At 44.8% G+C, this 27925-nt stretch overlaps 1 long non-coding RNA gene across 1 annotated transcript in view; it reads left to right on the forward strand.

Annotated features, from left to right (window-relative positions):
• LOC309653599 overlaps positions 1-3499 on the forward strand; it is a 102187-nt gene extending 98688 nt beyond the window's left edge. Inside the window, exon 2 of the long non-coding RNA XR_014259264.1 lies at positions 3434-3499. This is a non-coding gene — a long non-coding RNA (uncharacterized lncRNA). The remainder of the gene's footprint in view (positions 1-3433) is intronic.
• The last annotated feature ends 24426 nt before the right edge of the window (positions 3500-27925 follow it).

Genomic DNA, 27925 nt, shown 5'->3' on the forward strand with positions numbered 1-27925 from the left:
CCCTTTTCTGGTTCCGGGGGGCAGGCTGAGCCTGTGGTTAATTCTTCTTCCTGATGGGAAAATAGAGTGACCTGTGCCTGTCCCAACACCAAGAGCTAGTCTCTCATTGGTTCCCCGTCTTCCCGTTCATCCTCAGGACAAATTGCAACCTGTACGGAACAGGAGGTTAAAGGTGCTGATGCTCCAAGTAGGGAGATTGCTAGTAAAGTGGCTGGAATGGCGAACCCGAGCACAAGGAGATGAGAAATGAGGTGCGTTTTAGAAACCTTTCCCCATCACACGGTGTACCATCTTCTGGGTTTCTCATGCATGTTTTCGATGTAGGAAGATGCACTTGAACCTGGAGATTTGGGACCCATGCGATGGGTAGCACGCAGTATTACTTTAAAGGGTCTGCGTTTGCTCACCCAACCTCACCAAACCTCTCAGCCCCAAGAGTGTCCACCCTTATGTCTCATCCTGCTGTGGGTCTAGATATGGTCAATCCAGGTTGCATCACAGCCCCTGAACGAATTGTGTAAGAATTTCTCTCTCTTTCCCTGTCTTTGTTTCATGGGTTTTTAAAAGTAATTTATTTTTATAATGGGGTTTAGCTGCTTTTCACGGCTGTGTTTATGCCGCTTTACACCCACTTGACACACTAACAGAGAGATATCATTACATAGGTTTTAAGATTATTACTAGTCAGATATATTCTTGTGCGGTGAATCGGGCGTGTTGAGTCCAGTTCTCTGAGCAAGGAGTAGGTCTTGTCTATTACATATTGGGTTTATGGAACGGTATCTGAGCTAATTTGAAGCTCTCGTTTTATGTATCACCCCACCTCACCTTTCCCGTTAAGCAGCCATAGTGTGTTTTCTGCATGTGTGACTGTTCTGTTTTGTAATTCAGTTCAAGTGTAACGGTTTTTACATTCCCTCTATAAGTGACACCTTATGAGAAGTGTCCTTTTCTGTGTGACTTATTTCACTTAGAATCGTCTTACCTAAATCCACTCAACATGCTGCTACTAGCCTTATGACATTGATTTCATGGCTGAGTGATATTCCATTGTACATAAGGACCACAACTTTTTTATCCATTTTTCGCTTTCCTGGGATATTTAAGGTGGAATGAAGTGGAGGTCCTTGTCAACAGAGCAGCCCTAAACTTTGGGGTGCTTGTGTCTTGCTGATTTTCAATTTTCCTACTTTATCCCCCCATGCGTGGAAGTGCCCTATGCTCTCTAAGCTGTGTTTTTTAGATGTTTCAGGACACACCGTACACTTCTCCAGAGTGGCTGTTGGCGATTTACATCCCGCCCATCAGTGTAGCAAGGCTCCCATTTCTCCATGGCCTGTCCTGCATTTCTGGTTTTGACACTTTTTTCAGCATGGCCCTTTTGACCGATGGGAAGCGAGACTTCTTTGTAGCGCTGATTTGCCTTTCCAGGTTGCTTGGTTGGCCAAAAAGGGCGTATGCGTTTTTTCCTGAATATATTCAGGAAAAAACACATACGCCCTTTTTGGCCAAGGGCATCATTGTCAACGCTTTGCCGCTTTTCATGTGCTTTAAAGGCGATTCGAATCTACCTCCTGAAATCTGTTTCCTGCAATTCTGCCTTGATTTCAAATCCTCTTCTTTGCCTTCCCTCAATATATTTGTGGACGAGAGTTATCATTTATAACTCTGCAGGTTTGTGAATTGCAGTGCCCTGAAGCTCCATTTTACAAGTCGCTTTTTTGGGAGCTGGCCGCAAAAGCGCAGGATGGCTTCAGGCCCTTTTCTGATTCCGGGGGGCAGGCTGAGCCTGTGGTTAATTCTTCTTCCTGATGGGAAAATAGAGTGACCTGTGCCTGTCCCAACACCAAGAGCTAGTCTCTCATTGGTTCCCCGTCTTCCCGTTCATCCTCAGGACAAATTGCAACCTGTACGGAACAGGAGGTTAAAGGTGCTGATGCTCCAAGTAGGGAGATTGCTAGTAAAGTGGCTGGAATGGCGAACCCGAGCACAAGGAGATGAGAAATGAGGTGCGTTTTAGAAACCTTTCCCCATCACACGGTGTACCATCTTCTGGGTTTCTCATGCATGTTTTCGATGTAGGAAGATGCACTTGAACCTGGAGATTTGGGACCCATGCGATGGGTAGCACGCAGTATTACTTTAAAGGGTCTGCGTTTGCTCACCCAACCTCACCAAACCTCTCAGCCCCAAGAGTGTCCACCCTTATGTCTCATCCTGCTGTGGGTCTAGATATGGTCAATCCAGGTTGCATCACAGCCCCTGAACGAATTGTGTAAGAATTTCTCTCTCTTTCCCTGTCTTTGTTTCATGGGTTTTTAAAAGTAATTTATTTTTATAATGGGGTTTAGCTGCTTTTCACGGCTGTGTTTATGCCGCTTTACACCCACTTGACACACTAACAGAGAGATATCAATACATAGGTTTTAAGATTATTACTAGTCAGATATATTCTTGTGCGGTGAATCGGGCGTGTTGAGTCCAGTTCTCTGAGCAAGGAGTAGGTCTTGTCTATTACATATTGGGTTTATGGAACGGTATCTGAGCTAATTTGAAGCTCTCGTTTTATGTATCACCCCACCTCACCTTTCCCGTTAAGCAGCCATAGTGTGTTTTCTGCATGTGTGACTGTTCTGTTTTGTAATTCAGTTCAAGTGTAACGGTTTTTACATTCCCTCTATAAGTGACACCTTATGAGAAGTGTCCTTTTCTGTGTGACTTATTTCACTTAGAATCGTCTTACCTAAATCCACTCAACATGCTGCTACTAGCCTTATGACATTGATTTCATGGCTGAGTGATATTCCATTGTACATAAGGACCACAACTTTTTTATCCATTTTTCGCTTTCCTGGGATATTTAAGGTGGAATTAAGTGGAGGACCTTGTCAACAGAGCAGCCCTAAACTTTGGGGTGCTTGTGTCTTGCTGCTTTTCAATTTTCCCACTTTATCCCCCCATGCGTGGAAGTGCCCTATGCTCTCTAATCTGTGTTTTTTAGATGTTTCAGGACACACCGTACACTTCTCCAGAGTGGCTGTTGGCGATTTACATCCCGCCCATCAGTGTAGCAAGGCTCCCATTTCTCCATGGCCTGTCCTGCATTTCTGGTTTTGACACTTTTTTTCAGCATGGCCCTTTTGACCGATGGGAAGCGAGACTTCTTTGTAGCGCTGATTTGCCTTTCCAGGTTGCTTGGTTGGCCAAAAAGGGCGTATGCATTTTTTCCTGAATATATTCAGGAAAAAACGCATACGCCCTTTTTGGCCAAGGGCATCATTGTCAACGTTTTGCCGCTTGTCATGTGCTTTAAAGGCGATTCGAATCTACCTCCTGAAATCTGTTTCCTGCAATTCTGCCTTGATTTCAAATCCTCTTCTTTGCCTTCCCTCAATATATTTGTGGACGAGAGTTATCATTTATAACTCTGCAGGTTTGTGAATTGCAGTGCCCTGAAGCTCCATTTTACCAGTCGCTTTTTTGGGAGCTGGCCGCAAAAGCGCAGGATGGCTTCAGGCCCTGTTCTGGTTCCGGGGGGCAGGCTGAGCCTGTGGTTAATTCTTCTTCCTGATGGGAAAATAGAGTGACCTGTGCCTGTCCCAACACCAAGAGCTAGTCTCTCATTGGTTCCCCGTCTTCCCGTTCATCCTCAGGACAAATTGCAACCTGTACGGAACAGGAGGTTAAAGGTGCTGATGCTCCAAGTAGGGAGATTGCTAGTAAAGTGGCTGGAATGGCGAACCCGAGCACAAGGAGATGAGAAATGAGGTGCGTTTTAGAAACCTTTCCCCATCACACGGTGTACCATCTTCTGGGTTTCTCATGCATGTTTTCGATGAAGGAAGATGCCCTTGAACCTGGAGATTTGGGACCCATGCGATGGGTAGCACGCAGTATTACTTTAAAGGGTCTGCGTTTGCTCACCCAACCTCACCATACCTCTCAGCCCCAAGAGTGTCCACCCCTATGTCTCATCCAGCTGTGGGTCTAGATATGGTCAATCCAGGTTGCATCACAGCCCCTGAACGAATTGTGTAAGAATTTCTCTCTCTTTCCCTGTCTTTGTTTCATGGGTTTTTAAAAGTAATTTATTTTTATAATGGGGTTTAGCTGCTTTTCACGGCTGTGTTTATGCCGCTTTACACCCACTTGACACACTAACAGAGAGATATCAATACATAGGTTTTAAGATTATTACTAGTCAAATATATTCTTGTGCGGTGAATCGGGCGTGTTGAGTCCAGTTCTCTGAGCAAGGAGTAGGTCTTGTCTATTACATATTGGGTTTATGGAATGGTATCTGAGCTAATTTGAAACTCTTGTTTTATGTATCACCCCACCTCTCCTTTCCCGTTAAGCAGCCATAGTGTGTTTTCTGCATGTGTGACTCTGTTCTGTTTTGTAATTCAGTTCAAGTGTAACGGTTTTTACATTCCCTCTATAAGTGACACCTTATGAGAAGTGTCCTTTTCTGTGTGACTTATTTCACTTAGAATCGTCTTACCTAAATCCACTGATCATACTGCTACTAGCCTTATGACATTGATTTCATGGCTGAGTGATATTCCATTGTACATAAGGACCACAACTTTTTTATCCATTTTTCGCTTTCCTGGGATATTTAAGGTGGAATGAAGTGGAGGTCCTTGTCAACAGAGCAGCCCTAAACTTTGGGGTGCTTGTGTCTTGCTGCTTTTCAATTTTCCCACTTTATCCCCCCATGCGTGGAAGTGCCTTATGCTCTCTAATCTGTGTTTTTTAGATGTTTCAGGACACACCGTACACTTCTCCAGAGTGGCTGTTGGCGATTTACATCCCGCCCATCAGTGTAGCAAGGCTCCCATTTCTCCATGGCCTGTCCTGCATTTCTGGTTTTGACACTTTTTTTCAGCAAGGCCCTTTTGACCGATGGGAAGCGAGACTTCTTTGTAGCGCTGATTTGCCTTTCCAGGTTGCTTGGTTGGCCAAAAAGGGCGTATGCGTTTTTTCCTGAATATATTCAGGAAAAAACGCATACGCCCTTTTTGGCCAAGGGCATCATTGTCAACGTTTTGCCGCTTGTCATGTGCTTTAAAGGCGATTCGAATCTACCTCCTGTAATCTGTTTCCTGCAATTCTGCCTTGATTTCAAATCCTCTTCTTTGCCTTCCCTCAATATATTTGTGGACGAGAGTTATCATTTATAACTCTGCAGGTTTGTGAATTGCAGTGCCCTGAAGCTCCATTTTACAATTCGCTTTTTTGGGAGCTGGCCGCAAAAGCGCAGGATGGCTTCAGGCCCTGTTCTGGTTCCGGGGGGCAAGCTGAGCCTGTGGTTAATTCTTCTTCCTGATGGGAAAATAGAGTGACCTGTGCCTGTCCCGACACCAAGAGCTAGTCTCTCATTGGTTCCCCGTCTTCCCGTTCATCCTCAGGACAAATTGCAACCTGTACGGAACAGGAGGTTAAAGGTGCTGAGGCTCCAAGTAGGGAGATTGCTAGTAAAGTGGCTGGAATGGCGAACCCGAGCACAAGGAGATGAGAAATGAGGTGCGTTTTAGAAACCTTTCCCCATCACACGGTGTACCATCTTCTGGGTTTCTCATGCATGTTTTCGATGTAGGAAGATGCCCTTGAACCTGGAGATTTGGGACCCATGCGCTGGGTAGCACGCAGTATTACTTTAAAGGGTCTGCGTTTGCTCACCCAACCTCACCAAACCTCTCAGCCACAAGAGTGTCCACCCCTATGTCTCATCCAGCTGTGGGTCTAGATATGGTCAATCCAGGTTGCATCACAGCCCCTGAACGAATTGTGTAAGAATTTCTCTCTCTTTCCCTGTCTTTGTTTCATGGGTTTTTAAAAGTAATTTATTTTTATAATGGGGTTTAGCTGCTTTTCACGGCTGTGTTTATGCCGCTTTACACCCACTTGACACACTAACAGAGAGATATCAATACATAGGTTTTAAGATTATTACTAGTCAGATATATTCTTGTGCGGTGAATCGGGCGTGTTGAGTCCAGTTCTCTGAGCAAGGAGTAGGTCTTGTCTATTACATATTGGGTTTATGGAACGGTATCTGAGCTAATTTGAAGCTCTCGTTTTATGTATCACCCCACCTCACCTTTCCCGTTAAGCAGCCATAGTGTGTTTTCTGCATGTGTGACTGTTCTGTTTTGTAATTCAGTTCAAGTGTAACGGTTTTTACATTCCCTCTATAAGTGACACCTTATGAGAAGTGTCCTTTTCTGTGTGACTTATTTCACTTAGAATCGTCTTACCTAAATCCACTCATCATGCTGCTACTAGCCTTATGACATTGATTTCATGGCTGAGTGATATTCCATTGTACATAAGGACCACAACTTTTTTATCCATTTTTCGCTTTCCTGGGATATTTAAGGTGGAATTAAGTGGAGGACCTTGTCAACAGAGCAGCCCTAAACTTTGGGGTGCTTGTGTCTTGCTGCTTTTCAATTTTCCCACTTTATCCCCCCATGCGTGGAAGTGCCCTATGCTCTCTAATCTGTGTTTTTTAGATGTTTCAGGACACACCGTACACTTCTCCAGAGTGGCTGTTGGCGATTTACATCCCGCCCATCAGTGTAGCAAGGCTCCCATTTCTCCATGGCCTGTCCTGCATTTCTGGTTTTGACACTTTTTTTCAGCATGGCCCTTTTGACCGATGGGAAGCGAGACTTCTTTGTAGCGCTGATTTGCCTTTCCAGGTTGCTTGGTTGGCCAAAAAGGGCGTATGCGTTTTTTCCTGAATATATTCAGGAAAAAACGCATACGCCCTTTTTGGCCAAGGGCATCATTGTCAACGTTTTGCCGCTTGTCATGTGCTTTAAAGGCGATTCGAATCTACCTCCTGAAATCTGTTTCCTGCAATTCTGCCTTGATTTCAAATCCTCTTCTTTGCCTTCCCTCAATATATTTGTGGACGAGAGTTATCATTTATAACTCTGCAGGTTTGTGAATTGCAGTGCCCTGAAGCTCCATTTTACAAGTCGCTTTTTTGGGAGCTGACCGCAAAAGCGCAGGATGGCTTCAGGCCCTGTTCTGGTTCCGGGGGGCAGGCTGAGCCTGTGGTTAATTCTTCTTCCTGATGGGAAAATAGAGTGACCTGTGCCTGTCCCAACACCAAGAGCTAGTCTCTCATTGGTTCCCCGTCTTCCCGTTCATCCTCAGGACAAATTGCAACCTGTACGGAACAGGAGGTTAAAGGTGCTGATGCTCCAAGTAGGGAGATTGCTAGTAAAGTGGCTGGAATGGCGAACCCGAGCACAAGGAGATGAGAAATGAGGTGCGTTTTAGAAACCTTTCCCCATCACACGGTGTACCATCTTCTGGGTTTCTCATGCATGTTTTCGATGAAGGAAGATGCCCTTGAACCTGGAGATTTGGGACCCATGCGCTGGGTAGCACGCAGTATTACTTTAAAGGGTCTGCGTTTGCTCACCCAACCTCACCATACCTCTCAGCCCCAAGAGTGTCCACCCCTATGTCTCATCCAGCTGTGGGTCTAGATATGGTCAATCCAGGTTGCATCACAGCCCCTGAACGAATTGTGTAAGAATTTCTCTCTCTTTCCCTGTCTTTGTTTCATGGGTTTTTAAAAGTAATTTATTTTTATAATGGGGTTTAGCTGCTTTTCACGGCTGTGTTTATGCCGCTTTACACCCACATGACACACTAACAGAGAGATATCAATACATAGGTTTTAAGATTATTACTAGTCAGATATATTCTTGTGCGGTGAATCGGGCGTGTTGAGTCCAGTTCTCTGAGCAAGGAGTAGGTCTTGTCTATTACATATTGGGTTTATGGAATGGTATCTGAGCTAATTTGAAACTCTTGTTTTATGTATCACCCCACCTCTCCTTTCCCGTTAAGCAGCCATAGTGTGTTTTCTGCATGTGTGACTCTGTTCTGTTTTGTAATTCAGTTCAAGTGTAACGGTTTTTACATTCCCTCTATAAGTGACACCTTATGAGAAGTGTCCTTTTCTGTGTGACTTATTTCACTTAGAATCGTCTTACCTAAATCCACTGATCATACTGCTACTAGCCTTATGACATTGATTTCATGGCTGAGTGATATTCCATTGTACATAAGGACCACAACTTTTTTATCCATTTTTCGCTTTCCTGGGATATTTAAGGTGGAATGAAGTGGAGGTCCTTGTCAACAGAGCAGCCCTAAACTTTGGGGTGCTTGTGTCTTGCTGCTTTTCAATTTTCCCACTTTATCCCCCCATGCGTGGAAGTGCCCTATGCTCTCTAAGCTGTGTTTTTTAGATGTTTCAGGACACACCGTACACTTCTCCAGAGTGGCTGTTGGCGATTTACATCCCGCCCATCAGTGTAGCAAGGCTCCCATTTCTCCATGGCCTGTCCTGCATTTCTGGTTTTGACACTTTTTTTCAGCAAGGCCCTTTTGACCGATGGGAAGCGAGACTTCTTTGTAGCGCTGATTTGCCTTTCCAGGTTGCTTGGTTGGCCAAAAAGGGCGTATGCGTTTTTTCCTGAATATATTCAGGAAAAAACGCATACGCCCTTTTTGGCCAAGGGCATCATTGTCAACGTTTTGCCGCTTGTCATGTGCTTTAAAGGCGATTCGAATCTACCTCCTGTAATCTGTTTCCTGCAATTCTGCCTTGATTTCAAATCCTCTTCTTTGCCTTCCCTCAATATATTTGTGGACGAGAGTTATCATTTATAACTCTGCAGGTTTGTGAATTGCAGTGCCCTGAAGCTCCATTTTACAATTCGCTTTTTTGGGAGCTGGCCGCAAAAGCGCAGGATGGCTTCAGGCCCTGTTCTGGTTCCGGGGGGCAAGCTGAGCCTGTGGTTAATTCTTCTTCCTGATGGGAAAATAGAGTGACCTGTGCCTGTCCCGACACCAAGAGCTAGTCTCTCATTGGTTCCCCGTCTTCCCGTTCATCCTCAGGACAAATTGCAACCTGTACGGAACAGGAGGTTAAAGGTGCTGATGCTCCAAGTAGGGAGATTGCTAGTAAAGTGGCTGGAATGGCGAACCCGAGCACAAGGAGATGAGAAATGAGGTGCGTTTTAGAAACCTTTCCCCATCACACGGTGTACCATCTTCTGGGTTTCTCATGCATGTTTTCGATGTAGGAAGATGCCCTTGAACCTGGAGATTTGGGACCCATGCGCTGGGTAGCACGCAGTATTACTTTAAAGGGTCTGCGTTTGCTCACCCAACCTCACCAAACCTCTCAGCCCCAAGAGTGTCCACCCTTATGTCTCATCCAGCTGTGGGTCTAGATATGGTCAATCCAGGTTGCATCACAGCCCCTGAACGAATTGTGTAAGAATTTCTCTCTCTTTCCCTGTCTTTGTTTCATGGGTTTTTAAAAGTAATTTATTTTTATAATGGGGTTTAGCTGCTTTTCACGGCTGTGTTTATGCCGCTTTACACCCATTTGACACACTAACAGAGAGATATCAATACATAGGTTTTAAGATTATTACTAGTCAGATATATTCTTGTGCGGTGAATCGGGCGTGTTGAGTCCAGTTCTCTGAGCAAGGAGTAGGTCTTGTCTATTACATATTGGGTTTATGGAACGGTATCTGAGCTAATTTGAAGCTCTCGTTTTATGTATCACCCCACCTCACCTTTCCCGTTAAGCAGCCATAGTGTGTTTTCTGCATGTGTGACTCTGTTCTGTTTTGTAATTCAGTTCAAGTGTAACGGTTTTTACATTCCCTCTATAAGTGACACCTTATGAGAAGTGTCCTTTTCTGTGTGACTTATTTCACTTAGAATCGTCTTACCTAAATCCACTCATCATGCTGCTACTAGCCTTATGACATTGATTTCATGGCTGAGTGATATTCCATTGTACATAAGGACCACAACTTTTTTATCCATTTTTCGCTTTCCTGGGATATTTAAGGTGGAATGAAGTGGAGGTCCTTGTCAACAGAGCAGCCCTAAACTTTGGGGTGCTTGTGTCTTGCTGATTTTCAATTTTCCCACTTTATCCCCCCATGCATGGAAGTGCCCTATGCTCTCTAAGCTGTGTTTTTTAGATGTTTCAGGACACACCGTACACTTCTCCAGAGTGGCTGTTGGCAATTTACATCCCGCCCATCAGTGTAGCAAGGCTCCCATTTCTCCATGGCCTGTCCTGCATTTCTGGTTTTGACACTTTTTTCAGCATGGCCCTTTTGACCGATGGGAAGCGAGACTTCTTTGTAGCGCTGATTTGCCTTTCCAGGTTGCTTGGTTGGCCGAAAAGGGCGTATGCGTTTTTTCCTGAATATATTCAGGAAAAAACGCATACGCCCTTTTTGGCCAAGGGCATCATTGTCAACGTTTTGCCGCTTTTCATGTGCTTTAAAGGCGATTCGAATCTACCTCCTGAAATCTGTTTCCTGCAATTCTGCCTAGATTTCAAATCCTCTTCTTTGCCTTCCCTCAATATATTTGTGGACGAGAGTTATCATTTATAACTCTGCAGGTTTGTGAATTGCAGTGCCCTGAAGCTCCATTTTACAAGTCGCTTTTTTGGGAGCTGGCCGCAAAAGCGCAGGATGGCTTCAGGCCCTGTTCTGGTTCCGGGGGGCAGGCTGAGCCTGTGGTTAATTCTTCTTCCTGATGGGAAAATAGAGTGACCTGTGCCTGTCCCAACACCAAGAGCTAGTCTCTCATTGGTTCCCCGTCTTCCCGTTCATCCTCAGGACAAATTGCAACCTGTACGGAACAGAAGGTTAAAGGTGCTGATGCTCCAAGTAGGGAGATTGCTAGTAAAGTGGCTGGAATGGCAAACCCGAGCACAAGGAGATGAGAAATGAGGTGCGTTTTAGAAACCTTTCCCCATCACACGGTGTACCATCTTCTGGGTTTCTCATGCATGTTTTCGATGTAGGAAGATGCCCTTGAACCTGGAGATTTGGGACCCATGCGATGGGTAGCACGCAGTATTACTTTAAAGGGTCTGCGTTTGCTCACCCAACCTCACCAAACCTCTCAGCCCCAAGAGTGTCCACCCTTATGTCTCATCCAGCTGTGGGTCTAGATATGGTCAATCCAGGTTGCATCACAGCCCCTGAACGAATTGTGTAAGAATTTCTCTCTCTTTCCCTGTCTTTGTTTCATGGGTCTTTAAAAGTAATTTATTTTTATAATGGGGTTTAGCTGCTTTTCACGGCTGTGTTTATGCCGCTTTACACCCACTTGACACACTAACAGAGAGATATCAATACATAGGTTTTAAGATTATTACTAGTCAGATATATTCTTGTGCGGTGAATCGGGCGTGTTGAGTCCAGTTCTCTGAGCAAGGAGTAGGTCTTGTCTATTACATATTGGGTTTATGGAACGGTATCTGAGCTAATTTGAAGCTCTCGTTTTATGTATCACCCCACCTCACCTTTCCCGTTAAGCAGCCATAGTGTGTTTTCTGCATGTGTGACTGTTCTGTTTTGTAATTCAGTTCAAGTGTAACGGTTTTTACATTCCCTCTATAAGTGACACCTTATGAGAAGTGTCCTTTTCTGTGTGACTTATTTCACTTAGAATCGTCTTACCTAAATCCACTCATCATGCTGCTACTAGCCTTATGACATTGATTTCATGGCTGAGTGATATTCCATTGTACATAAGGACCGCAAATTTTATCCATTTTTCGCTTTCCTGGGATATTTAAGGTGGAATGAAGTGGAGGTCCTTGTCAACAGAGCAGCCCTAAACTTTGGGGTGCTTGTGTCTTGCTGATTTTCAATTTTCCCACTTTATCCCCCCATGCGTGGAAGTGCCCTATGCTCTCTAAGCTGTGTTTTTTAGATGTTTCAGGACACACCGTACACTTCTCCAGAGTGGCTGTTGGCGATTTACATCCCGCCCATCAGTGTAGCAAGGCTCCCATTTCTCCATGGCCTGTCCTGCATTTCTGGTTTTGACACTTTTTTCAGCATGGCCCTTTTGACCGATGGGAAGCGAGACTTCTTTGTAGCGCTGATTTGCCTTTCCAGGTTGCTTGGTTGGCCAAAAAGGGCGTATGCGTTTTTTCCTGAATATATTCAGGAAAAAACGCATACGCCCTTTTTGGCCAAGGGCATCATTGTCAACGTTTTGCCACTTTTCATGTGCTTTAAAGGCGATTCGAATCTACCTCCTGAAATCTGTTTCCTGCAATTCTGCCTTGATTTCAAATCCTCTTCTTTGCCTTCCCTCAATATATTTGTGGACGAGAGTTATCATTTATAACTCTGCAGGTTTGTGAATTGCAGTGCCCTGAAGCTCCATTTTACAAGTCGCTTTTTTGGGAGCTGGCCGCAAAAGCGCAGGATGGCTTCAGGCCCTGTTCTGGTTCCGGGGGGCAGGCTGAGCCTGTGGTTAATTCTTCTTCCTGATGGGAAAATAGTGTGACCTGTGCCTGTCCCAACACCAAGAGCTAGTCTCTCATTGGTTCCCCGTCTTCCCGTTCATCCTCAGGACAAATTGCAACCTGTACGGAACAGGAGGTTAAAGGTGCTGATGCTCCAAGTAGGGAGATTGCTAGTAAAGTGGCTGGAATGGCGAACCCGAGCACAAGGAGATGAGAAATGAGGTGCGTTTTAGAAACCTTTCCCCATCACACGGTGTACCATCTTCTGGGTTTCTCATGCATGTTTTCGATGTAGGAAGATGCCCTTGAACCTGGAGATTTGGGACCCATGCGCTGGGTAGCACGCAGTATTACTTTAAAGGGTCTGCGTTTGCTCACCCAACCTCACCAAACCTCTCAGCCCCAAGAGTGTCCACCCCTATGTCTCATCCAGCTGTGGGTCTAGATATGGTCAATCCAGGTTGCATCACAGCCCCTGAACGAATTGTGTAAGAATTTCTCTCTCTTTCCCTGTCTTTGTTTCATGGGTTTTTAAAAGTAATTTATTTTTATAATGGGGTTTAGCTGCTTTTCACGGCTGTGTTTATGCCGCTTTACACCCACTTGACACACTAACAGAGAGATATCAATACATAGGTTTTAAGATTATTACTAGTCAGATATATTCTTGTGCGGTGAATCGGGCGTGTTGAGTCCAGTTCTCTGAGCAAGGAGTAGGTCTTGTCTATTACATATTGGGTTTATGGAACGGTATCTGAGCTAATTTGAAGCTCTTGTTTTATGTATCACCCCACCTCACCTTTCCCGTTAAGCAGCCATAGTGTGTTTTCTGCATGTGTGACTGTTCTGTTTTGTAATTCAGTTCAAGTGTAACGGTTTTTACATTCCCTCTATAAGTGACACCTTATGAGAAGTGTCCTTTTCTGTGTGACTTATTTCACTTAGAATCGTCTTACCTAAATCCACTCATCATGCTGCTACTAGCCTTATGACATTGATTTCATGGCTGAGTGATATTCCATTGTACATAAGGACCACAAATTTTATCCATTTTTCGCTTTCCTGGGATATTTAAGGTGGAATGAAGTGGAAGTCCTTGTCAACAGAGCAGCCCTAAACTTTGGGGTGCTTGTGTCTTGCTGATTTTCAATTTTCCCACTTTATCCCCCCATGCGTGGAAGTGCCCTATGCTCTCTAAGCTGTGTTTTTTAGATGTTTCAGGACACACCGTACACTTCTCCAGAGTGGCTGTTGGCGATTTACATCCCGCCCATCAGTGTAGCAAGGCTCCCATTTCTCCATGGCCTGTCCTGCATTTCTGGTTTTGACACTTTTTTCAGCATGGCCCTTTTGACCGATGGGAAGCGAGACTTCTTTGTAGCGCTGATTTGCCTTTCCAGGTTGCTTGGTTGGCCAAAAAGGGCGTATGCGTTTTTTCCTGAATATATTCAGGAAAAAACGCATACGCCCTTTTTGGCCAAGGGCATCATTGTCAACGCTTTGCCGCTTTTCATGTGCTTTAAAGGCGATTCGAATCTACCTCCTGAAATCTGTTTCCTGCAATTCTGCCTTGATTTCAAATCCTCTTCTTTGCCTTCCCTCAATATATTTGTGGACGAGAGTTATCATTTATAACTCTGCAGGTTTGTGAATTGCAGTGCCCTGAAGCTCCATTTTACAAGTCGCTTTTTTGGGAGCTGGCCGCAAAAGCGCAGGATGGCTTCAGGCCCTTTTCTGGTTCCGGGGGGCAGGCTGAGCCTGTGGTTAATTCTTCTTCCTGATGGGAAAATAGAGTGACCTGTGCCTGTCCCAACACCAAGAGCTAGTCTCTCATTGGTTCCCCGTCTTCCCGTTCATCCTCAGGACAAATTGCAACCTGTACGGAACAGGAGGTTAAAGGTGCTGATGCTCCAAGTAGGGAGATTGCTAGTAAAGTGGCTGGAATGGCGAACCCGAGCACAAGGAGATGAGAAATGAGGTGCGTTTTAGAAACCTTTCCCCATCACACGGTGTACCATCTTCTGGGTTTCTCATGCATGTTTTCGATGTAGGAAGATGCACTTGAACCTGGAGATTTGGGACCCATGCGATGGGTAGCACGCAGTATTACTTTAAAGGGTCTGCGTTTGCTCACCCAACCTCACCAAACCTCTCAGCCCCAAGAGTGTCCACCCTTATGTCTCATCCTGCTGTGGGTCTAGGTATGGTCAATCCAGGTTGCATCACAGCCCCTGAACGAATTGTGTAAGAATTTCTCTCTCTTTCCCTGTCTTTGTTTCATGGGTTTTTAAAAGTAATTTATTTTTATAATGGGGTTTAGCTGCTTTTCACGGCTGTGTTTATGCCGCTTTACACCCACTTGACACACTAACAGAGAGATATCAATACATAGGTTTTAAGATTATTACTAGTCAGATATATTCTTGTGCGGTGAATCGGGCGTGTTGAGTCCAGTTCTCTGAGCAAGGAGTAGGTCTTGTCTATTACATATTGGGTTTATGGAACGGTATCTGAGCTAATTTGAAGCTCTTGTTTTATGTATCACCCCACCTCACCTTTCCCGTTAAGCAGCCATAGTGTGTTTTCTGCATGTGTGACTGTTCTGTTTTGTAATTCAGTTCAAGTGTAACGGTTTTTACATTCCCTCTATAAGTGACACCTTATGAGAAGTGTCCTTTTCTGTGTGACTTATTTCACTTAGAATCGTCTTACCTAAATCCACTCATCATGCTGCTACTAGCCTTATGACATTGATTTCATGGCTGAGTGATATTCCATTGTACATAAGGACCGCAAATTTTATCCATTTTTCGCTTTCCTGGGATATTTAAGGTGGAATGAAGTGGAGGTCCTTGTCAACAGAGCAGCCCTAAACTTTGGGGTGCTTGTGTCTTGCTGATTTTCAATTTTCCCACTTTATCCCCCCATGCGTGGAAGTGCCCTATGCTCTCTAAGCTGTGTTTTTTAGATGTTTCAGGACACACCGTACACTTCTCCAGAGTGGCTGTTGGCGATTTACATCCCGCCCATCAGTGTAGCAAGGCTCCCATTTCTCCATGGCCTGTCCTGCATTTCTGGTTTTGACACTTTTTTCAGCATGGCCCTTTTGACCGATGGGAAGCGAGACTTCTTTGTAGCGCTGATTTGCCTTTCCAGGTTGCTTGGTTGGCCAAAAAGGGCGTATGCGTTTTTTCCTGAATATATTCAGGAAAAAACGCATACGCCCTTTTTGGCCAAGGGCATCATTGTCAACGTTTTGCCACTTTTCATGTGCTTTAAAGGCGATTCGAATCTACCTCCTGAAATCTGTTTCCTGCAATTCTGCCTTGATTTCAAATCCTCTTCTTTGCCTTCCCTCAATATATTTGTGGACGAGAGTTATCATTTATAACTCTGCAGGTTTGTGAATTGCAGTGCCCTGAAGCTCCATTTTACAAGTCGCTTTTTTGGGAGCTGGCCGCAAAAGCGCAGGATGGCTTCAGGCCCTGTTCTGGTTCCGGGGGGCAGGCTGAGCCTGTGGTTAATTCTTCTTCCTGATGGGAAAATAGAGTGACCTGTGCCTGTCCCAACACCAAGAGCTAGTCTCTCATTGGTTCCCCGTCTTCCCGTTCATCCTCAGGACAAATTGCAACCTGTACGGAACAGGAGGTTAAAGGTGCTGATGCTCCAAGTAGGGAGATTGCTAGTAAAGTGGCTGGAATGGCGAACCCGAGCACAAGGAGATGAGAAATGAGGTGCGTTTTAGAAACCTTTCCCCATCACACGGTGTACCATCTTCTGGGTTTCTCATGCATGTTTTCGATGTAGGAAGATGCCCTTGAACCTGGAGATTTGGGACCCATGCGCTGGGTAGCACGCAGTATTACTTTAAAGGGTCTGCGTTTGCTCACCCAACCTCACCAAACCTCTCAGCCCCAAGAGTGTCCACCCCTATGTCTCATCCAGCTGTGGGTCTAGATATGGTCAATCCAGGTTGCATCACAGCCCCTGAACGAATTGTGTAAGAATTTCTCTCTCTTTCCCTGTCTTTGTTTCATGGGTTTTTAAAAGTAATTTATTTTTATAATGGGGTTTAGCTGCTTTTCACGGCTGTGTTTATGCCGCTTTACACCCACTTGACACACTAACAGAGAGATATCAATACATAGGTTTTAAGATTATTACTAGTCAGATATATTCTTGTGCGGTGAATCGGGCGTGTTGAGTCCAGTTCTCTGAGCAAGGAGTAGGTCTTGTCTATTACATATTGGGTTTATGGAACGGTATCTGAGCTAATTTGAAGCTCTTGTTTTATGTATCACCCCACCTCACCTTTCCCGTTAAGCAGCCATAGTGTGTTTTCTGCATGTGTGACTGTTCTGTTTTGTAATTCAGTTCAAGTGTAACGGTTTTTACATTCCCTCTATAAGTGACACCTTATGAGAAGTGTCCTTTTCTGTGTGACTTATTTCACTTAGAATCGTCTTACCTAAATCCACTCATCATGCTGCTACTAGCCTTATGACATTGATTTCATGGCTGAGTGATATTCCATTGTACATAAGGACCACAAATTTTATCCATTTTTCGCTTTCCTGGGATATTTAAGGTGGAATGAAGTGGAGGTCCTTGTCAACAGAGCAGCCCTAAACTTTGGGGTGCTTGTGTCTTGCTGATTTTCAATTTTCCCACTTTATCCCCCCATGCGTGGAAGTGCCCTATGCTCTCTAAGCTGTGTTTTTTAGATGTTTCAGGACACACCGTACACTTCTTCAGAGTGGCTGTTGGCGATTTACATCCCGCCCATCAGTGTAGCAAGGCTCCCATTTCTCCATGGCCTGTCCTGCATTTCTGGTTTTGACACTTTTTTCAGCATGGCCCTTTTGACCGATGGGAAGCGAGACTTCTTTGTAGCGCTGATTTGCCTTTCCAGGTTGCTTGGTTGGCCAAAAAGGGCGTATGCGTTTTTTCCTGAATATATTCAGGAAAAAACGCATACGCCCTTTTTGGCCAAGGGCATCATTGTCAACGCTTTGCCGCTTTTCATGTGCTTTAAAGGCGATTCGAATCTACCTCCTGAAATCTGTTTCCTGCAATTCTGCCTTGATTTCAAATCCTCTTCTTTGCCTTCCCTCAATATATTTGTGGACGAGAGTTATCATTTATAACTCTGCAGGTTTGTGAATTGCAGTGCCCTGAAGCTCCATTTTACAAGTCGCTTTTTTGGGAGCTGGCCGCAAAAGCGCAGGATGGCTTCAGGCCCTTTTCTGGTTCCGGGGGGCAGGCTGAGCCTGTGGTTAATTCTTCTTCCTGATGGGAAAATAGAGTGACCTGTGCCTGTCCCAACACCAAGAGCTAGTCTCTCATTGGTTCCCCGTCTTCCCGTTCATCCTCAGGACAAATTGCAACCTGTACGGAACAGGAGGTTAAAGGTGCTGATGCTCCAAGTAGGGAGATTGCTAGTAAAGTGGCTGGAATGGCGAACCCGAGCACAAGGAGATGAGAAATGAGGTGCGTTTTAGAAACCTTTCCCCATCACACGGTGTACCATCTTCTGGGTTTCTCATGCATGTTTTCGATGTAGGAAGATGCACTTGAACCTGGAGATTTGGGACCCATGCGATGGGTAGCACGCAGTATTACTTTAAAGGGTCTGCGTTTGCTCACCCAACCTCACCAAACCTCTCAGCCCCAAGAGTGTCCACCCTTATGTCTCATCCTTCTGTGGGTCTAGATATGGTCAATCCAGGTTGCATCACAGCCCCTGAACGAATTGTGTAAGAATTTCTCTCTCTTTCCCTGTCTTTGTTTCATGGGTTTTTAAAAGTAATTTATTTTTATAATGGGGTTTAGCTGCTTTTCACGGCTGTGTTTATGCCGCTTTACACCCACTTGACACACTAACAGAGAGATATCAATACATAGGTTTTAAGATTATTACTAGTCAGATATATTCTTGTGCGGTGAATCGGGCGTGTTGAGTCCAGTTCTCTGAGCAAGGAGTAGGTCTTGTCTATTACATATTGGGTTTATGGAACGGTATCTGAGCTAATTTGAAGCTCTTGTTTTATGTATCACCCCACCTCACCTTTCCCGTTAAGCAGCCATAGTGTGTTTTCTGCATGTGTGACTGTTCTGTTTTGTAATTCAGTTCAAGTGTAACGGTTTTTACATTCCCTCTATAAGTGACACCTTATGAGAAGTGTCCTTTTCTGTGTGACTTATTTCACTTAGAATCGTCTTACCTAAATCCACTCATCATGCTGCTACTAGCCTTATGACATTGATTTCATGGCTGAGTGATATTCCATTGTACATAAGGACCGCAAATTTTATCCATTTTTCGCTTTCCTGGGATATTTAAGGTGGAATGAAGTGGAGGTCCTTGTCAACAGAGCAGCCCTAAACTTTGGGGTGCTTGTGTCTTGCTGATTTTCAATTTTCCCACTTTATCCCCCCATGCGTGGAAGTGCCCTATGCTCTCTAAGCTGTGTTTTTTAGATGTTTCAGGACACACCGTACACTTCTCCAGAGTGGCTGTTGGCGATTTACATCCCGCCCATCAGTGTAGCAAGGCTCCCATTTCTCCATGGCCTGTCCTGCATTTCTGGTTTTGACACTTTTTTCAGCATGGCCCTTTTGACCGATGGGAAGCGAGACTTCTTTGTAGCGCTGATTTGCCTTTCCAGGTTGCTTGGTTGGCCAAAAAGGGCGTATGGGTTTTTTCCTGAATATATTCAGGAAAAAACGCATACGCCCTTTTTGGCCAAGGGCATCATTGTCAACGTTTTGCCACTTTTCATGTGCTTTAAAGGCGATTCGAATCTACCTCCTGAAATCTGTTTCCTGCAATTCTGCCTTGATTTCAAATCCTCTTCTTTGCCTTCCCTCAATATATTTGTGGACGAGAGTTATCATTTATAACTCTGCAGGTTTGTGAATTGCAGTGCCCTGAAGCTCCATTTTACAAGTCGCTTTTTTGGGAGCTGGCCGCAAAAGCGCAGGATGGCTTCAGGCCCTGTTCTGGTTCCGGGGGGCAGGCTGAGCCTGTGGTTAATTCTTCTTCCTGATGGGAAAATAGAGTGACCTGTGCCTGTCCCAACACCAAGAGCTAGTCTCTCATTGGTTCCCCGTCTTCCCGTTCATCCTCAGGACAAATTGCAACCTGTACGGAACAGGAGGTTAAAGGTGCTGATGCTCCAAGTAGGGAGATTGCTAGTAAAGTGGCTGGAATGGCGAACCCGAGCACAAGGAGATGAGAAATGAGGTGCGTTTTAGAAACCTTTCCCCATCACACGGTGTACCATCTTCTGGGTTTCTCATGCATGTTTTCGATGTAGGAAGATGCCCTTGAACCTGGAGATTTGGGACCCATGCGCTGGGTAGCACGCAGTATTACTTTAAAGGGTCTGCGTTTGCTCACCCAACCTCACCAAACCTCTCAGCCCCAAGAGTGTCCACCCCTATGTCTCATCCAGCTGTGGGTCTAGATATGGTCAATCCAGGTTGCATCACAGCCCCTGAACGAATTGTGTAAGAATTTCTCTCTCTTTCCCTGTCTTTGTTTCATGGGTTTTTAAAAGTAATTTATTTTTATAATGGGGTTTAGCTGCTTTTCACGGCTGTGTTTATGCCGCTTTACACCCACTTGACACACTAACAGAGAGATATCAATACATAGGTTTTAAGATTATTACTAGTCAGATATATTCTTGTGCGGTGAATCGGGCGTGTTGAGTCCAGTTCTCTGAGCAAGGAGTAGGTCTTGTCTATTACATATTGGGTTTATGGAACGGTATCTGAGCTAATTTGAAGCTCTTGTTTTATGTATCACCCCACCTCACCTTTCCCGTTAAGCAGCCATAGTGTGTTTTCTGCATGTGTGACTGTTCTGTTTTGTAATTCAGTTCAAGTGTAACGGTTTTTACATTCCCTCTATAAGTGACACCTTATGAGAAGTGTCCTTTTCTGTGTGACTTATTTCACTTAGAATCGTCTTACCTAAATCCACTCATCATGCTGCTACTAGCCTTATGACATTGATTTCATGGCTGAGTGATATTCCATTGTACATAAGGACCACAACTTTTTTATCCATTTTTCGCTTTCCTGGGATATTTAAGGTGGAATGAAGTGGAGGTCCTTGTCAACAGAGCAGCCCTAAACTTTGGGGTGCTTGTGTCTTGCTGATTTTCAATTTTCCCACTTTATCCCCCCATGCGTGGAAGTGCCCTATGCTCTCTAAGCTGTGTTTTTTAGATGTTTCAGGACACACCGTACACTTCTTCAGAGTGGCTGTTGGCGATTTACATCCCGCCCATCAGTGTAGCAAGGCTCCCATTTCTCCATGGCCTGTCCTGCATTTCTGGTTTTGACACTTTTTTCAGCATGGCCCTTTTGACCGATGGGAAGCGAGACTTCTTTGTAGCGCTGATTTGCCTTTCCAGGTTGCTTGGTTGGCCAAAAAGGGCGTATGCGTTTTTTCCTGAATATATTCAGGAAAAAACGCATACGCCCTTTTTGGCCAAGGGCATCATTGTCAACGCTTTGCCGCTTTTCATGTGCTTTAAAGGCGATTCGAATCTACCTCCTGAAATCTGTTTCCTGCAATTCTGCCTTGATTTCAAATCCTCTTCTTTGCCTTCCCTCAATATATTTGTGTACGAGAGTTATCATTTATAACTCTGCAGGTTTGTGAATTGCAGTGCCCTGAAGCTCCATTTTACAAGTCGCTTTTTTGGGAGCTGGCCGCAAAAGCGCAGGATGGCTTCAGGCCCTTTTCTGGTTCCGGGGGGCAGGCTGAGCCTGTGGTTAATTCTTCTTCCTGATGGGAAAATAGAGTGACCTGTGCCTGTCCCAACACCAAGAGCTAGTCTCTCATTGGTTCCCCGTCTTCCCGTTCATCCTCAGGACAAATTGCAACCTGTACGGAACAGGAGGTTAAAGGTGCTGATGCTCCAAGTAGGGAGATTGCTAGTAAAGTGGCTGGAATGGCGAACCCGAGCACAAGGAGATGAGAAATGAGGTGCGTTTTAGAAACCTTTCCCCATCACACGGTGTACCATCTTCTGGGTTTCTCATGCATGTTTTCGATGTAGGAAGATGCACTTGAACCTGGAGATTTGGGACCCATGCGATGGGTAGCACGCAGTATTACTTTAAAGGGTCTGCGTTTGCTCACCCAACCTCACCAAACCTCTCAGCCCCAAGAGTGTCCACCCTTATGTCTCATCCTGCTGTGGGTCTAGATATGGTCAATCCAGGTTGCATCACAGCCCCTGAACGAATTGTGTAAGAATTTCTCTCTCTTTCCCTGTCTTTGTTTCATGGGTTTTTAAAAGTAATTTATTTTTATAATGGGGTTTAGCTGCTTTTCACGGCTGTGTTTATGCCGCTTTACACCCACTTGACACACTAACAGAGAGATATCAATACATAGGTTTTAAGATTATTACTAGTCAGATATATTCTTGTGCGGTGAATCGGGCGTGTTGAGTCCAGTTCTCTGAGCAAGGAGTAGGTCTTGTCTATTACATATTGGGTTTATGGAACGGTATCTGAGCTAATTTGAAGCTCTCGTTTTATATATCACCCCACCTCACCTTTCCCGTTAAGCAGCCATAGTGTGTTTTCTGCATGTGTGACTGTTCTGTTTTGTAATTCAGTTCAAGTGTAACGGTTTTTACATTCCCTCTATAAGTGACACCTTATGAGAAGTGTCCTTTTCTGTGTGACTTATTTCACTTAGAATCGTCTTACCTAAATCCACTCATCATGCTGCTACTAGCCTTATGACATTGATTTCATGGCTGAGTGATATTCCATTGTACATAAGGACCACAACTTTTTTATCCATTTTTCGCTTTCCTGGGATATTTAAGGTGGAATGAAGTGGAGGTCCTTGTCAACAGAGCAGCCCTAAACTTTGGGGTGCTTGTGTTTTGCTGATTTTCAATTTTCCCACTTTATCCCCCCATGCGTGGAAGTGCCCTATGCTCTCTAAGCTGTGTTTTTTAGATGTTTCAGGACACACCGTACACTTCTCCAGAGTGGCTGTTGGCGATTTACATCCCGCCCATCAGTGTAGCAAGGCTCCCATTTCTCCATGGCCTGTCCTGCATTTCTGGTTTTGACACTTTTTTCAGCATGGCCCTTTTGACCGATGGGAAGCGAGACTTCTTTGTAGCGCTGATTTGCCTTTCCAGGTTGCTTGGTTGGCCAAAAAGGGCGTATGCGTTTTTTCCTGAATATATTCAGGAAAAAACGCATACGCCCTTTTTGGCCAAGGGCATCATTGTCAACGCTTTGCCGCTTTTCATGTGCTTTAAAGGCGATTCGAATCTACCTCCTGAAATCTGTTTCCTGCAATTCTGCCTTGATTTCAAATCCTCTTCTTTGCCTTCCCTCAATATATTTGTGGACGAGAGTTATCATTTATAACTCTGCAGGTTTGTGAATTGCAGTGCCCTGAAGCTCCATTTTACAAGTCGCTTTTTTGGGAGCTGGCCGCAAAAGCGCAGGATGGCTTCAGGCCCTTTTCTGGTTCCGGGGGGCAGGCTGAGCCTGTGGTTAATTCTTCTTCCTGATGGGAAAATAGAGTGACCTGTGCCTGTCCCAACACCAAGAGCTAGTCTCTCATTGGTTCCCCGTCTTCCCGTTCATCCTCAGGACAAATTGCAACCTGTACGGAACAGGAGGTTAAAGGTGCTGATGCTCCAAGTAGGGAGATTGCTAGTAAAGTGGCTGGAATGGCGAACCCGAGCACAAGGAGATGAGAAATGAGGTGCGTTTTAGAAACCTTTCCCCATCACACGGTGTACCATCTTCTGGGTTTCTCATGCATGTTTTCGATGTAGGAAGATGCACTTGAACCTGGAGATTTGGGACCCATGCGATGGGTAGCACGCAGTATTACTTTAAAGGGTCTGCGTTTGCTCACCCAACCTCACCAAACCTCTCAGCCCCAAGAGTGTCCACCCTTATGTCTCATCCTGCTGTGGGTCTAGATATGGTCAATCCAGGTTGCATCACAGCCCCTGAACGAATTGTGTAAGAATTTCTCTCTCTTTCCCTGTCTTTGTTTCATGGGTTTTTAAAAGTAATTTATTTTTATAATGGGGTTTAGCTGCTTTTCACGGCTGTGTTTATGCCGCTTTACACCCACTTGACACACTAACAGAGAGATATCATTACATAGGTTTTAAGATTATTACTAGTCAGATATATTCTTGTGCGGTGAATCGGGCGTGTTGAGTCCAGTTCTCTGAGCAAGGAGTAGGTCTTGTCTATTACATATTGGGTTTATGGAACGGTATCTGAGCTAATTTGAAGCTCTCGTTTTATGTATCACCCCACCTCACCTTTCCCGTTAAGCAGCCATAGTGTGTTTTCTGCATGTGTGACTGTTCTGTTTTGTAATTCAGTTCAAGTGTAACGGTTTTTACATTCCCTCTATAAGTGACACCTTATGAGAAGTGTCCTTTTCTGTGTGACTTATTTCACTTAGAATCGTCTTACCTAAATCCACTCAACATGCTGCTACTAGCCTTATGACATTGATTTCATGGCTGAGTGATATTCCATTGTACATAAGGACCACAACTTTTTTATCCATTTTTCGCTTTCCTGGGATATTTAAGGTGGAATGAAGTGGAGGTCCTTGTCAACAGAGCAGCCCTAAACTTTGGGGTGCTTGTGTCTTGCTGATTTTCAATTTTCCCACTTTATCCCCCCATGCGTGGAAGTGCCCTATGCTCTCTAAGCTGTGTTTTTTAGATGTTTCAGGACACACCGTACACTTCTCCAGAGTGGCTGTTGGCGATTTACATCCCGCCCATCAGTGTAGCAAGGCTCCCATTTCTCCATGGCCTGTCCTGCATTTCTGGTTTTGACACTTTTTTCAGCATGGCCCTTTTGACCGATGGGAAGCGAGACTTCTTTGTAGCGCTGATTTGCCTTTCCAGGTTGCTTGGTTGGCCAAAAAGGGCGTATGCGTTTTTTCCTGAATATATTCAGGAAAAAACACATACGCCCTTTTTGGCCAAGGGCATCATTGTCAACGCTTTGCCGCTTTTCATGTGCTTTAAAGGCGATTCGAATCTACCTCCTGAAATCTGTTTCCTGCAATTCTGCCTTGATTTCAAATCCTCTTCTTTGCCTTCCCTCAATATATTTGTGGACGAGAGTTATCATTTATAACTCTGCAGGTTTGTGAATTGCAGTGCCCTGAAGCTCCATTTTACAAGTCGCTTTTTTGGGAGCTGGCCGCAAAAGCGCAGGATGGCTTCAGGCCCTTTTCTGGTTCCGGGGGCAGGCTGAGCCTGTGGTTAATTCTTCTTCCTGATGGGAAAATAGAGTGACCTGTGCCTGTCCCAACACCAAGAGCTAGTCTCTCATTGGTTCCCCGTCTTCCCGTTCATCCTCAGGACAAATTGCAACCTGTACGGAACAGGAGGTTAAAGGTGCTGATGCTCCAAGTAGGGAGATTGCTAGTAAAGTGGCTGGAATGGCGAACCCGAGCACAAGGAGATGAGAAATGAGGTGCGTTTTAGAAACCTTTCCCCATCACACGGTGTACCATCTTCTGGGTTTCTCATGCATGTTTTCGATGTAGGAAGATGCACTTGAACCTGGAGATTTGGGACCCATGCGATGGGTAGCACGCAGTATTACTTTAAAGGGTCTGCGTTTGCTCACCCAACCTCACCAAACCTCTCAGCCCCAAGAGTGTCCACCCTTATGTCTCATCCTGCTGTGGGTCTAGATATGGTCAATCCAGGTTGCATCACAGCCCCTGAACGAATTGTGTAAGAATTTCTCTCTCTTTCCCTGTCTTTGTTTCATGGGTTTTTAAAAGTAATTTATTTTTATAATGGGGTTTAGCTGCTTTTCACGGCTGTGTTTATGCCGCTTTACACCCACTTGACACACTAACAGAGAGATATCAATACATAGGTTTTAAGATTATTACTAGTCAGATATATTCTTGTGCGGTGAATCGGGCGTGTTGAGTCCAGTTCTCTGAGCAAGGAGTAGGTCTTGTCTATTACATATTGGGTTTATGGAACGGTATCTGAGCTAATTTGAAGCTCTCGTTTTATGTATCACCCCACCTCACCTTTCCCGTTAAGCAGCCATAGTGTGTTTTCTGCATGTGTGACTGTTCTGTTTTGTAATTCAGTTCAAGTGTAACGGTTTTTACATTCCCTCTATAAGTGACACCTTATGAGAAGTGTCCTTTTCTGTGTGACGTATTTCACTTAGAATCGTCTTACCTAAATCCACTCATCATGCTGCTACTAGCCTTATGACATTGATTTCATGGCTGAGTGATATTCCATTGTACATAAGGACCACAACTTTTTTATCCATTTTTCGCTTTCCTGGGATATTTAAGGTGGAATGAAGTGGAGGTCCTTGTCAACAGAGCAGCCCTAAACTTTGGGGTGCTTGTGTCTTGCTGATTTTCAATTTTCCCACTTTATCCCCCCATGCGTGGAAGTGCCCTATGCTCTCTAAGCTGTGTTTTTTAGATGTTTCAGGACACACCGTACACTTCTCCAGAGTGGCTGTTGGCGATTTACATCCCGCCCATCAGTGTAGCAAGGCTCCCATTTCTCCATGGCCTGTCCTGCATTTCTGGTTTTGACACTTTTTTCAGCATGGCCCTTTTGACCGATGGGAAGCGAGACTTCTTTGTAGCGCTGATTTGCCTTTCCAGGTTGCTTGGTTGGCCAAAAAGGGCGTATGCGTTTTTTCCTGAATATATTCAGGAAAAAATGCATACGCCCTTTTTGACCAAGGGCATCATTGTCAACGTTTTGCCGCTTTTCATGTGCTTTAAAGGCGATTCGAATCTACCTCCTGAAATCTGTTTCCTGCAATTCTGCCTTGATTTCAAATCCTCTTCTTTGCCTTCCCTCAATATATTTGTGGACGAGAGTTATCATTTATAACTCTGCAGGTTTGTGAATTGCAGTGCCCTGAAACTCCATTTTACAAGTCGCTTTTTTGGGAGCTGGCCGCAAAAGTGCAGGATGGCTTCAGGCCCTGTTCTGGTTCCGGGGGGCAGGCTGAGCCTGTGGTTAATTCTTCTTCCTGATGGGAAAATAGAGTGACCTGTGCCTGTCCCAACACCAAGAGCTACTCTCTCATTGGTTCCCCGTCTTCCCGTTCATCCTCAGGACAAATTGCAACCTGTACGGAACAGGAGGTTAAAGGTGCTGATTCTCCAAGTAGGGAGATTGCTAGTAAAGTGGCTGGAATGGCGAACCGGAGCACAAGGAGATGAGAAATGAGGTGCGTTTTAGAAACCTTTCCCCATCACACGGTGTACCATCTTCTGGGTTTCTCATGCATGTTTTCGATGTAGGAAGATGCCCTTGAACCTGGAGATTTGGAACCCATGCGCTGGGTAGCACGCAGTATTACTTTAAAGGGTCTGCGTTTGCTCATCCAACCTCACCATACCTCTCAGCCCCAAGAGTGTCCACCCCTATGTCTCATCCAGCTGTGGGTCTAGATATGGTCAATCCAGGTTGCATCACAGCCCCTGAATGAATTGTGTAAGAATTTCTCTCTCTTTCCCTGTCTTTGTTTCATGGGTTTTTAAAAGTAATTTATTTTTATAATGGGGTTTAGCTGCTTTTCACGGCTGTGTTTATGCCGCTTTACACCCACTTGACACACTAACAGAGAGATATCAATACATAGGTTTTAAGATTATTACTAGTCAGATATATTCCTGTGCAGTGAATCGGGCGTGTTGAGTCCAGTTCTCTGAGCAAGGAGTAGGTCTTGTCTATTACATATTGGGTTTATGGAACGGTATCTGAGCTAATTTGAAACTCTCGTTTTATGTATCACCCCACCTCACCTTTCCCGTTAAGCAGCCATAGTGTGTTTTCTGCATGTGTGACTCTGTTCTGTTTTGTAATTCAGTTCAAGTGTAACGGTTTTTACATTCCCTCTATAAGTGACACCTTATGAGAAGTGTCCTTTTCTGTGTGAGTTATTTCACTTAGAATCGTCTTACCTAAATCCACTCATCATGCTGCTACTAGCCTTATGACATTGATTTCATGGCTGAGTGATATTCCATTGTACATAAGGACCACAACTTTTTTATCCATTTTTCGCTTTCCTGGGATATTTAAGGTGGAATGAAGTGGAGGTCCTTGTCAACAGAGCAGCCCTAAACTTTGGGGTGCTTTTGTCTTGCTGATTTTCAATTTTCCCACTTTATCCCCCCATGCGTGGAAGTGCCCTATGCTCTCTAAGCTGTGTTTTTTAGATGTTTCAGGACACACCGTACACTTCTCCAGAGTGGCTGTTGGCGATTTACATCCCACCCATCAGTGTAGCAAGGCTCCCATTTCTCCATGGCCTGTCCTGCATTTCTGGTTTTGACACTTTTTTCAGCATGGCCCTTTTGACCGATGGGAAGCGAGACTTCTTTGTAGCGCTGATTTGTCTTTCCAGGTTGCTTGGTTGGCCAAAAAGGGCGTATGCGTTTTTTCCTGAATATATTCAGGAAAAAACGCATACGCCCTTTTTGGCCAAGGGCATCATTGTCAACGTTTTGCCGCTTTTCATGTGCTTTAA

Source organism: Balaenoptera physalus (genome assembly GCF_965194825.1).
Source record: "Balaenoptera physalus genome assembly, contig: HAP1_SCAFFOLD_653, whole genome shotgun sequence".
NCBI classification, from domain to species: domain Eukaryota; kingdom Metazoa; phylum Chordata; class Mammalia; order Artiodactyla; family Balaenopteridae; genus Balaenoptera; species Balaenoptera physalus.